Raw genomic sequence first — 12,323 nt, 5'->3', positions numbered from 1 at the left:
CATAATAAAAGTACAACAGGAAGATTGGCAGCAATAGTAATGTCAAATGTGTATATGTGTATAGATGGATGGGTGGATGGATAACCAGCATGTTAAGAAAATCAGCATGCCTTGAAGCAGAGATATCCAATGAATCATGGAAATCAATGAAGCCAGGGGATAGAGAAATTATGCTGTAATCAATCAAAAATAGAACCGAAGTTTAATTAATTACATACAAGATGAGAGTTTTATCCTTCCAGCTTAATAAGGCTTACTGTGTTCAACTGCATATTCACGGTGGTATAGGAAACTACTATAATTGAGTCAGATTGAAAAATCAAAAGCGAAATCAATTAACAAGGGAAAAGAGTTGGCCATTTAAAAATTGCAAATTACCTTTACATCTTTTACTTTCTTTAAAACACTCAGAAAGATATTTTTAAAATATCACCTCAACTAGTTAATGTAGAAGTCCTCGACTTTCATTCTTACCATTACAAATCATTTTCATTCTGGTTTTTTTACAAGTATAATTGTGTTCCATAACCTAGATCGTAGCTATGGAAACTTCACTGCTTATCATTTCAGCTGCCAGTCAATCCATACGTTATTTGAAACCTCTTCTGAATTTGAGGATTTATTTCCCAATCTGTAAGAAATTGTTGGAATTAGAGAATAGACGAATTGTTTGTTGATTCATGATGTTTGTTTTAAGTTTTATTATATTTGTTTTGCTTTTAAGCCATAATGGCTTGGCAAACGAAATAGTCCTTTAATACCAACCATCTAATGTAACTGAATTGTATTTTAATATCAGTCCATCAGATTAGATGATTAAGTGCTGGGCATTCATAGGAATAAAAAATTACAGTGGCCAATGATTGCGATTTTTGGGAAAAAATACAAGAACATGATTGTCAGAGAGCTAAAGCATTACCGTTATTGGCAATTCACTTCTCCTAAGGACTTCAGGACGAGGAGCGCCTGGATAAAAAAAAAGACCTGCATAACTTTCTGGCAATTAATTCTTCCATAGCGAAGCAAGCAAGTCAGTATTACAAGGATTTTAGAGACAATGCCTCGGGGTGGAAGGTGATCACGCCCACTTGGCCCTGGAGCAAAACTGTCTATTTCCCATTGTGTGTGGCATTGCCCAAAAGTTTTTATTTCTTTCCTTAACTTTTCCTCCCTTCCAAGGAACACCAGAGATTCTTTATACAGTTTATATAATCCAAATATTAGCTAGGTTAATTGTGTCCCTCTGAAAATTAATGATCTTCCTAAGTGGTCTTTCAAATTGCCTGCAGTTTAAATTATGTTTAGTCTGAGAAAATATTAAATAACATTATCAAAAAAAATTTGTGCTGTGGAAAGTTGTATTATGAGATTTTTTTTTAAGTTGAGATGAAAATTTGGGGGATGAAATCTAGCCAAACCTGATAGTAATGAAAAATGGATGAATGTGAACATGCTTACGTCTTCCAGGTTAGAGCAATATCTGACTCTATGGTCACTGGTTCACTCAAGTATTTCTTGAGTGTCTGTTATGAACTAGGTGCTGATAAAGGCAGAATTGCGTCCCTATAGACACTCACATTGCAGCATAAGAGCACAATAAATAAACAATTGCAATACAGTATGACAAGGGCGCTGATTCAGGTGGCAATAGTGGCATTCATTAGTTTGTCATGGTTACGATCACTATTCTTGGGGATGAACATGGAATACTTTTCAACAGTTATATCGAGTCATCAAAAATAAGAATAAAAATTAAAAATGGAAGAGCGCTGCCAACGTTTAAGCATCACACTTATCGGCTTCCCTGTCTACAAGTGAAAGGTAGTTTGCAATGTAGGGGGGCAGTGAGGCACTCCTGAAGAACATAGATGAGAATTTGAGCGGGATGGCCTAAACATCCCAACGAAGGCACCCCTAGATCTATGACTTTGTGCAAGTTAAACTGCAGTTTCCACGTTTTTAAAACTTGTGGTTGGAAGACCAGTTACCTCCTTATGTTGTGAGGATTCAGCTAGAAAATATACGCAAGTGGTCAATAACTATGACCTTAATTATCAGTCACTAACATTACTATTAGATATTTTCCATAATTCTCAACTGTGGCCAAGATTACGTTTAGTAATAACTCCTCGATAAACATATTTTTACTTTGAAACATACGTGAACAGAATGTTTAGTGTATTTCAACTTTCTTAGTCATTGATGTGCAAATGGAAGCCATGAAAGTAATTAACAGATTTGTCCACTAACCAAAGGCACAGTGTAGACAGACCACTTATCCATTCTGCCCCATTTTCCACATCTAGAAAATAAGGACTTTGGGACATAAGAACCACAAAGCTCATCACACCTCTCAAACATTTGGACTCCACCCTTCCAAGCCAAAGGTTGTTTCTCAGGCAACTGAACTATGAATAAAGAGACTCATGGCCTCACTAAAGGAGAGCAGACCTTATGTTCAGTGTCTACGTCATTACAACTGCTACCATTTCCATGCAGTGAGATCCTATGGACAAGTATGCTCAAAAATCTTTTTGTCTTTCAGAAATTGATGTTTATGGCTAAGATAGATATTGAATGAGGTATGTTTGTTACCACTAAAGACTTGGCTGAATTTTGACTGTTGGATGTTAAATTAAGTTCATTTCTGGCCCTTGAACAACAATCCTATACTGTATACAGCCGTTTATAGAGGCTTGTCTTGAGCACCTAATTCCTAACGTCGGCATCTTAGAAGACTGTAGTTAAGAAGCACGTGGGCTCCTCTCCTTAAGGCAGCATCTCTAGATATATCACAATAAATAAGAGAGTCTACCCTACTAGACCTCAAGTTATTTTGTGGGATATTTGTAACAACAGAGTGGGTAAGATTGAAGGGAAACTTTTGCATTTTTACGAGTAGCCCTTTCATTTGAACAGGTAGGTGACTGTAGCCATTTTTGCTGAAAACAAATTAGACATTTTAGCCCCCCCTAGAGCATTGGTTGGAAGCGAACATCCATAGTCTTCACCCAAAAGGCAGATATGTTTTCTTTGGAACGGCATTGATTCAAACAGTGCAAGACTTTTGTGTATGTGTTTTTTTTCTTGGAAGTTGTGACCAATATTTTAAAAAAATATTTAAAATAAAAACTCTCCCAGGAGAGCACCTAAAATGACCGAGATCAGAATTCACAAATCACAGATAGCTTCATGTCTTCACTTTACACCTATCTTTCACTGCTGTATTCTGCATTCATAAGAGATTCCTTTTGTCTAGTTTCTGAATTACTGTATTTAGAATCATTGCCATTCTAATAAAAGCTACAGATGTTGGTTTACATACAACTATATGTTTAACTGTTCAGCTTTATTTTATTTTATTCTTTCACTTTTGTTATTTCCTATTGACCACACCCTTCAGAAAGATTACTTTGTATAATACTCTGACTCTTCCCAAAATTTGAAATCTCACTCCACTCAGCTAAGATGAACCAACTTAAAATGGTGTGATTCAGATCATATTTAAAATATTAAGCATTTTAACTTTTTATGGAATTAACCATTTCCTTATTTCTTTTGTGTAAAATCCTCACTGTGCCTCACCAATGCTGAGCCCAGAGCCGAAAGTAACATTGCACTTCTATATAATTGTTTCCACTGAAATAAAAGTATCCATTACATATATATGCAGAGCGTAAAATATACCTAAGGATATCCAAATAGAATCCATAGAAAATAAAACATTCACTTCCTTTTTTCTCTTTCTGTAGTCACAGCTTGCATCCAGGAAACTCAAGAAGCTGAGATACTACATGACTTTTAGTGGTAAAGCAAAAAAAATTGGGGTATATTTTGAGAAATAAATGTATGCAAAAACATTAACTAAAATCATACATTTACATGGGTTATTCTCTTTGTAGATTAAGGAATCAATTTTGTGTGGCCTCAATTTACCAGAGGATATTTAATGTGGCACTAACTGGTGTCGATCTTGGGTACCCCCATAGTAGAGAGGCTTTTGGTTAATAATTATAGGCTGTTTTTGAAGAAAAGGTGTACAAGAGAGTCAAATAAATATTAGGCATGCCATTTTCTCATACATGTTAACGTATTTCGCTTTCCTTTTCTTAAACTTCGGAACAAATTCCTCCTTTAGTGTAACTTCATGCAGTGTGACATCAACCACTCTGGCTCCTTAAGGACTGCCTCAGGTGGGTGTGGACACTGACTTCTCAGATAGAGCCTTTCTGTCGACCATTTACCATCATTTACCAAAAGCAGGATTCTAAGATAACTGTATCATCTGTGAATTAGTCCACTGGCCCTCACGGGGACTAGTTCTTTTTGCTCTTCTTAAAATGTTTGCTCAGTGTTTCTGAAGTGGAGCTGTTCTCCATCTGAAACTTTGATTTTCCAAGATACAAAGTTGTGAAAACTCCATTAATCCAGATAATTTCTACATATACTGAGCTGTAGAGGAAGAAAAATCTCTTCTTTGGGAGAGAACTGTTCCCAAATTCTTAAAGTTCTATAAGTTTCTTACATTTTCAGTCACGATTAACCCTGTAAGATAACGTTCTAGCTAAAATAAGGTGAAGCTTATTTTGTGCCATCATTATGCTGCTATTTGTGTTAACTGGGAAAAACAAAATACATCCAAGGAAATAAATTTCCCGATGGAAAGCCTAGACATTTTGCCTTCATTTCACACTTATGTTTTTCATTTTATTTGCACATGGGAAAGTTTTCCAGTCCCCACTCCTACTCATTTCTGAGGTTCCAAACCACACCTGTCTCATTGCTGTGTGGAAGTTACTAGAATTTGAGTTATTAAAATTTGATTTTTCCTCCCACTTGAATCATTGCATCTTCTCCGGGAAAGAATTCTACTTTGCCTAGTAGTATCAGTTTATCCAAATAAAAGTTTCCCAAGGCAATTTTGACTATATTTTTGTTCAGCAGGAGAAAAAGATCTTTTACATTTTCTGCATGTACTCAGACCGATTTGAAAACACATTGTGAAAATATAAGTATTTAAATAATCAGGCTTCATATACATATGTAAAATATGTATGCAAATTAATATCTAAAATCTGCTGACTTCACATAGGAACAAATCAACAGACTAAATTGCCTAGTTCTAATCCATAACCTATGTAAACCATGTCAAAATTGTTTTTCTGATAAAATCTTATAATGTCAAAAATAAGTCCTATAATTTCACTTTGATTTTGCTTGAAATCCTACCCTCCACCCCAAAATGGTCACGCTCATTTTCTCATTCCACTGTCATCAAAATGCAGCTGTCTGCCCAAAATGGGAAATGTTAGAGTTAAAACCAAGAGAGCTTGTTGAAGTAGCTACAAAGACACTGATTGCTTTTTCCCGGAAAGCAGATTACTCTGTAGAGAGTTTTTCTCCACTATCTCCCTTCCCAAAATGGGTAAAATGAGCATAGATCATGTAGTATCATCATAAATCGGATATTCCTCCCAACTTCCAGGTTGTCATGGTGCTATTTGCTTATGGTCTAAAAAGACTGCACATTTCACTAGTCTTAAGGACTCATGCAAAATGTCAACGGCTAAGTACTTTTTTGAGCCTTCCGCCAACTGTTTCCAAATGCTTACAAGGCAGTATTTGCAAAGTAGACATAGTCAGTATAATTGCTGACTGGAGCTACAATAGAAACCATCTAAGTGAATTGGGAGCCTATGACTTATTTATTTTTTAAAACAATATCCAACCTTTGTGTCTCTAGGGTATTTACTCTTCTCTCTCTAAACTTTACAGATGCTTCAAGTCCTTGGGCTTCTCTGTAGTTCCTTGTGAAGTTGTGGTGTTTTCCTCAGGTCTATTTCCACTAATTTTCTCAGCTGCCAATGTCCTTCACAGAATCCCCGTCTTTGCTGAGTTGGCAAACATATGTTGCACTTTCCACAGAAAAACTAAATATTTTCAGCATTTGTGGCTCACATTTTATCATATTAATTTATTTACCACTTAACAATATGGAAAATAAATTGGAGAACTGTTTAAAATGTGAAGAATTAGGAGAGGAGTTAGTTTTCACTCTGGTTCTACAGTCATTATTCCACGGTACTTTGTTATAAATTCGTGCATGTTAAAAATAACCAAAACTACATTTTGTAACCTCTTCAATTGGATTCCCTTATTTGGGGGCTATATCTAGAAAAAAAAATTCAGTTCTACGATACCAAAACAACTTTAGGATTTCCTAATGGAAATGAACAATATTATTTCTTGTAATAGTTCTTCCTGATAGGAAATACCTACATTTCTTACATTTAAAATATTGCTGGCAGTTGGAAAAATTAGAATAGAGGCACCCCAACAAAGTAAGTGTGTCTCAAGTAAAACAAGTTCCCCTAAAGGTCTATAGAAAATATTTATTGTGATGAGAATAACGATATCTTCCAGATGTAGAGTGGTATTAAAATACGCGCTTCTCAAAGAGGTTTCTGTCTAACTAGTTAGGAAGAAGCAGTTGCAGCTTTGGTGTATGTCTGATTTGGATTTTTTTTTTTTTGATACTGTGCCTTTTTTTTTTGAGAACACTAAATTGGGCTGACACAAAGGTGCAAAGAGACTGGTGTAAAATATTTATGGTATGGAATAACAGATAAATAGCTAGCATGCACAACATGAATGCCAATTAATACTCTGGAAATATTTTCAATGCTTTTAATAATTCAACATGGCTTATTTTACCAAGGAAAATCTATTTTAACTATTTCTGTGGTAGTGTAACAAAGTGAATAAGAAGATACAAAACAGCCTGAGGCTCATTAAAGCCCTGGATGCCTTTGCTGTGGCTTTATTTCTGCTCCACCTAATAAGACAGGCAAACTTCAGCATTAAGTATATCCAGCTAAAATCCATTCCATTTCATAACCAGATTGCTTGATCTATTTAGTGCTGGATTCAATTAGCATGCTTAGAGAATCTGAAAAATGAGATACATACCAAAATTTAAGTCCCCAGGGAGAGCTAAGTGCAATAATCAGAAGGTGACTTGTGTCTGTCAGAGCCCTCTCTCACGGTTGATCTCAGGGCAGTTCTGTAGGAGTAATCCAGCACCATAAGAAATAGACTTGTAGTTCAGCTCAGTTTTTCTTCAATTAAAGTGCATTGTACCTGGATGGGAAAAGTGTCCACTCCCGGATTCTTCATCACTAGAGATCAGAGCATTCTTGATGGTCTTCCTATCAGATAAAATGGCCTTTAAAGTTTGCTAGGAAAATGCGGTGGCAGAAGACAGGTGCTTGCTTCCTTAAATCGACATTCAGAGAAAAGAGGGCATAGCTAATGGGTGGGGATGAACACAGAGCCCCTCTCCTTCCAGGTCCAGCAGGAAAGAAATTGAATGATTTTACCCACTTTGCTACACAGATGATTACAAGACTCGAAGCAATCACCCAGGCTGGCTAAGGTGCCTCATTTGATTATATTCTGTGAAGACAAAAATAAATGAAAACAAAAAATCAGAAACATCCTTTCTAAATATCTCCTTTCAGCCAAAAAGATGCTCTTTCTCATTGCCACTTACATACAGAAGGTTTGGAGCAGCCTAGCTTGTGGCATCGTCCCTCCCCCGTGACAACCAGCTCTCTCTCTCTCATTCTCTCTCTCTCTCCCCTCCCTCCCTCCGTGCCCCTGACTCCCTCCCTTCCTGCTTCTCTCTCTCCTCTCCAGCTGCCTTAGTCTGTTGATGCTGCTGCTGATTAATCAGGGATTCTGAAACAAAGAACCTACCTTCTGAAATAAGCAGTAAGCTTTCTTCTCTGTTTCTGCACTCCGTCTGCATTGAACGGCAAAGCTGCCAGCATTCTAGCACCTTGGATAGTTCCTGCTTACTAGGCCCATTGGAAAAGGGAGGAGAAGAAGCAACTGAAGAAATGACAAGAAACCCGAAAGCAGCATCGTTCTACTTCGGATTTCGGCTCCCTGGGGCTTCCCATCCTCATTAAAGGCCTCACATCTAGGCAACAGAACCTCTCTCTTTTATCTATCTGAGCTGAAGTCTGATTAGTAGATAATAAAATGAAAAGAGGATAAAGAAACCCCTTCATTTATATCCACTACAACACTAATTCAGTCTTTATGGAGAAGAAAAATATAAATCCATCAAAAATAAATGTTCTTACTACAGAGGATGTTTAAGTTATAAGCTTTTCACCCCTGGCATGGCTAATGAAAATGAGCAACAACTTAAAAGGAACATCCAGATCTCAGTTTGATACCCTTATTTGATATCAATTTTGCCTCCACCCTCCCTGCACAGCGGAGCCAGGCACACAATTACTGCTGACGTACCTCAGGCTGCTGCTTGGGGAAAGAGGGGAGGAGCCTTTTAACCTCATCAAAACAGCTTCATGCCACCTGCTCCCATGGCATGAGAACAAAACTAGCCCACTTAGAAAGAACATGCACAGGGCACACGTATGTTGAAGAAAGGTCTCACTCGGAGTGCATGTTATTTTATTAAAGAAAATAAGATGTGGATTAACCATGGCATGTGTGTACTAACTCCTATAGACTCACTGTTGAAATTATTTGGTCATCCTATTTCTTACATTTCCTGAGGACTATCCTCATTCTGTCCTTACTATCCAGCTGAATATACACACATATACCATGTTATATAATACAACCTATATATATGTATATGTGTGTGCGTATGTATGTGTGTGCATATATAAATATATTTTGTGCACACATACACACACACATATATATACATCAAGTCCTAGGTTTTTATTTAACCTACTTTTCCTTAGAGTAAAAAGTGTAACGAAGTATAATGTAGATGTTTAAAGTGTAAGTTGGTACCATGGTAAAAATAACAATAAGCAATACATTTCTGCTTAATTTGGGCTAAAATATCAATTCTGAGAGGAAAAAAATGAGCTTATTATTCAATAGTGACCTGTAGATTTTTTCCTGTCACATTCTTTTCCAATAACTCTTATCGCAAATTACCTTCACTCGCAAGCTGATTTTCCCCAGGCTTATCCTAAACATCTAAATTCATAACTAATTTCTTAGAAAAATGTGTTCTGAATGTAAAGTAATTTTTCATGCATCAACAGACTACAAAAAATACTAAATTTAAGTTCACCTTCCTGATTCTTAAATACCATCTGAGACCATAGTACAATTTTGGGAATTTTGTTTTCTTAACTTGTAAATATCTGGGGGAAATAAGATCAACGTATTTCATTACTATAAGATGTTCACTTTTCACAGGTCCTAAAGTGCATTCCTAAAGTGCATCATGTATGTCACTTATTTTCTGGTCTTTGTGTATTGCTTTTTGGTGGAACAGGACATCTGTTTAATGCACTCTAGAAGGTTAGATAGATGAAAAGAAGGAAGGAAAATATAATTGGGAAAGAGAAGAGGTGACATCTCTCTCTCCCTCTCTCTCCCCCACACACTCACTCTCTCTCTCCTTCTCTGTCTTGTGAAGATTCAAAAAACTTAACACCTGGTAGAAAAGAAAAGTGCCTCAAGTACCACTTACAAACTAGGAGCAGACACCACACTTTGATCAAGAGGTTGAGTAAATGGATGATTACCTTTGGTAGTCAAGAGTTCTCATAAAAGTTGTCTTTCAGCACATGACTAAAAGCAGAAAAGATTCTTTATCAGGAAATTACATGACAGATATTCTAGAAAGTAGAAATACTTCACCATGACTGTTAATTCTATCAGGTTTGGGGGGCTATATTTTTGAATTATAGACAGCTTGAGTAGACACTTGTGTAAAGCCCATTTCTACACATGAAAAATTAATGCTCAGGGAAGTATACTCACTTGCTTTAGGCCTCACACTTATTGGCTCATTGGGATTAGGATCCAAGGTCACTGGACTGAATGTGCATCTCATCATCTGTGGCCAACACAGTGGTTCTCAGTCACCTTGATACCACATACCAGGATAATTTTAAATAAAGTAACGAGAGACTGACATATGGTTGCTAACTATATAAAGAACCCATCATTTTTTACCACAAAAATTCCAAACGTAAAAGGGAGTTTTATCCCAAAAGAATAGGGAGGGCATATTTATAATAATGTGTGGTCCTTTAATTTTAATATCTTCAGCTTTAGGAAAATTTACAATTGTTGTGTTTCTTTCTCTTCTTTTTCTTTTCTTCTTTTCACAGAATAAGGTTTGGGAACCATGATGTTATATCAACCCCATCTCCTCAATCCAAGCTGTTCCTTATTCGAGGCCACAGGGTCTATTGTTTGGGCAATTTCTTCTCTGGAGGTATATTAGTGTACAGGCATTTATGGCACCTTTGGGAGTTGGTGTCTAGAAGGTCCCCAGAACTACTTCTTTAATTCCCCCTGAATGAAACAGAAAAGGATCTATACTTTCAAATAATCACTGAAACAAACATAAAATTCACTTCTGCTCATTTCAATAACATCCAGAGAAAAGTACATTGGGCGAAATTAAAGTTGAAAATTCTTATAGTAAAAATGTATGTATAGAGAAACTAACAAAGCTCAAATCATAGTTATGTGTTGGTTAATTTCTTGAGCATCTTCATAAAATACATAGATTTTTCTGACATCAGTAGAAATCCAGTCATTGAAATGCTTCATGACTTATTATTTTTTTTTCAAGTTCTTAAGTCAGGGTAGAGTTTGGCTCTTTCTGTTATACTCTACTGACCTACAGAGCTGATGCTATTGAGGTTAGAGAGGTCCCTTCTGTGAACTCAGATAGGCAAGGAGAGTCAGAACCCTCAATGGGCTTCCAAGTCTATAAATCAGCCAGATGGTGGGGAGTGCTTTTGTATCAAAGTGATGCAAATGAGAAATGTGACAATTGAAACCGAGCAATCAAGTTACCTCAATTTTAAGGAGTTTATTTAAATATATCAAGATGTACTCTCTGAAGTCATGTCATAATTTATAATAACGCCTTTCTAGTTTTTTCCATGATCTGTAATCTTTCTATTATTCTTTCCACATTTAGCTCAGGGAGATGACACTTCTGTTAAAATGAAATTATTCCACCAGGGAAAAAGCTAATCTCCTTCTCATACAATCAAGGTTTCTAAGCATTCTAGTAACAGCATGAAATGAAAGTCTTGGTAGAATGAGAATCATGTGTTCCTCATGATTTTTGCCTATACAGCAACATAGATGGCAACAGAAGTTCCACAGATGATTTAAAGATCATGGAGCAGCAGATAATGATGTGGTGCTCCAGGATCCAGAATACTGAGTAACTTGTAGAAAAAAAAATATTTATTGTCTAATAATATAGACAAAATCTACACGTATGCAGTCAAGGGAGCAAACTGGCAATAAGTGAAATATTCTTGTGGCAGGAAACTTATGAATTGACCCCAGCATCCCTCCTTTGTTTTGTGCAGCAGATAATTTCCAGTAAAGATTTCAGAAGATTTTAAATTTATAATAAATGTATTTATCTCTCCACTCAAAACTAATTTTAAAAATTGCTAAAAGATGATCTACATGGTCTAGCAAATCAGACACTCCCAGTCCAACCAAACATCTCCCTTCTTTGAATGGATAATATCTACTTGAGTTTAAAAAATTAGGTTTATCTTACTCTCGTAATCCGTCCTGACTTACCACAGTAAAACTTTGATGCTTTTTCTCTGTGTTATGGAATACCTCATCAATAAAAAAATAAAGTCATGAGATTTTTTCATACTCTACCGAAGATGACTATTTCATTCTCCAAGCACGCTAGTCAGTCTTGAAGGAGTGGGATCCTTTCATTCTGATCCCAGGGCCCCAGCATGTTGACTGCATCTGACCAGTGGCAGAGATTTTTTTTGCTGAATGCATGACTCCAGATCTTAACTGATGGCATGCCTGCATGAGTAGAAAACTTCTAAAGTACTTATATACTGAACATGAAATTCTCTTCTTAAAAATAAAATTCCATATCAAAATTAAAAAATAGAAATAACCCACCTGAAACCTCAAATATTTGAGGAGGGAAAAATCTTTCCAAAGGGACTCCATATTTTTCTACTTGAAAATTCCAAAATAGTCCATTTGAAACTGACTAGAAATAATGAGACTGTACCACAGAAAGACCAATTAAATATAAAAACATAAGGATTATATTTACCAATAACAAAAGTTTTCTGAGAGACTGCCTTAGTCAACTCAAGCTGCTATAACAAAATATGATAGATTGGGTACTTAAACAACAGACATTTATTTCTCACAGTTTCAGAAGCTGAGAAGTCCAAGATCAAGGTGCTGGTTGATTTGGTTCCTAGAAAGGGCCCTTTCTCTGGCTTGAAGACAGCTTCCTT

At 36.3% G+C, this 12,323-nt stretch overlaps 1 protein-coding gene across 7 annotated transcripts in view; it reads right to left on the bottom strand.

Annotated features, from left to right (window-relative positions):
- The window catches only part of NYAP2 (neuronal tyrosine-phosphorylated phosphoinositide-3-kinase adaptor 2), a 257,064-nt gene extending 248,737 nt beyond the window's left edge, over positions 1–8,327 (bottom strand). For 2 of the 7 annotated variants that reach the window (XM_070618403.1, XM_070618406.1), the window contains exons 1-2: positions 7,759–8,327; positions 6,970–7,455 (exon numbers count right to left, since the gene is read on the bottom strand). The gene's annotated coding sequence lies outside the window, so the exon portion shown is untranslated. Of the gene's footprint in view, positions 1–6,969; positions 7,643–7,758 lie in introns of those variants that run through there. The other 5 variants (XM_070618404.1, XM_070618407.1, XM_070618405.1 and 2 more) reach the window with 5 other exon arrangements.
- Between the last annotated feature and the right edge of the window lie 3,996 nt (positions 8,328–12,323).

Source organism: Equus przewalskii, chromosome 5 (assembly GCF_037783145.1).
Source record: "Equus przewalskii isolate Varuska chromosome 5, EquPr2, whole genome shotgun sequence".
Classification (NCBI taxonomy): domain Eukaryota; kingdom Metazoa; phylum Chordata; class Mammalia; order Perissodactyla; family Equidae; genus Equus; species Equus przewalskii.
The sequence above is the reverse complement of the archived record's forward strand: the minus strand, read 5'-3'. Positions and strand labels throughout refer to the sequence as shown.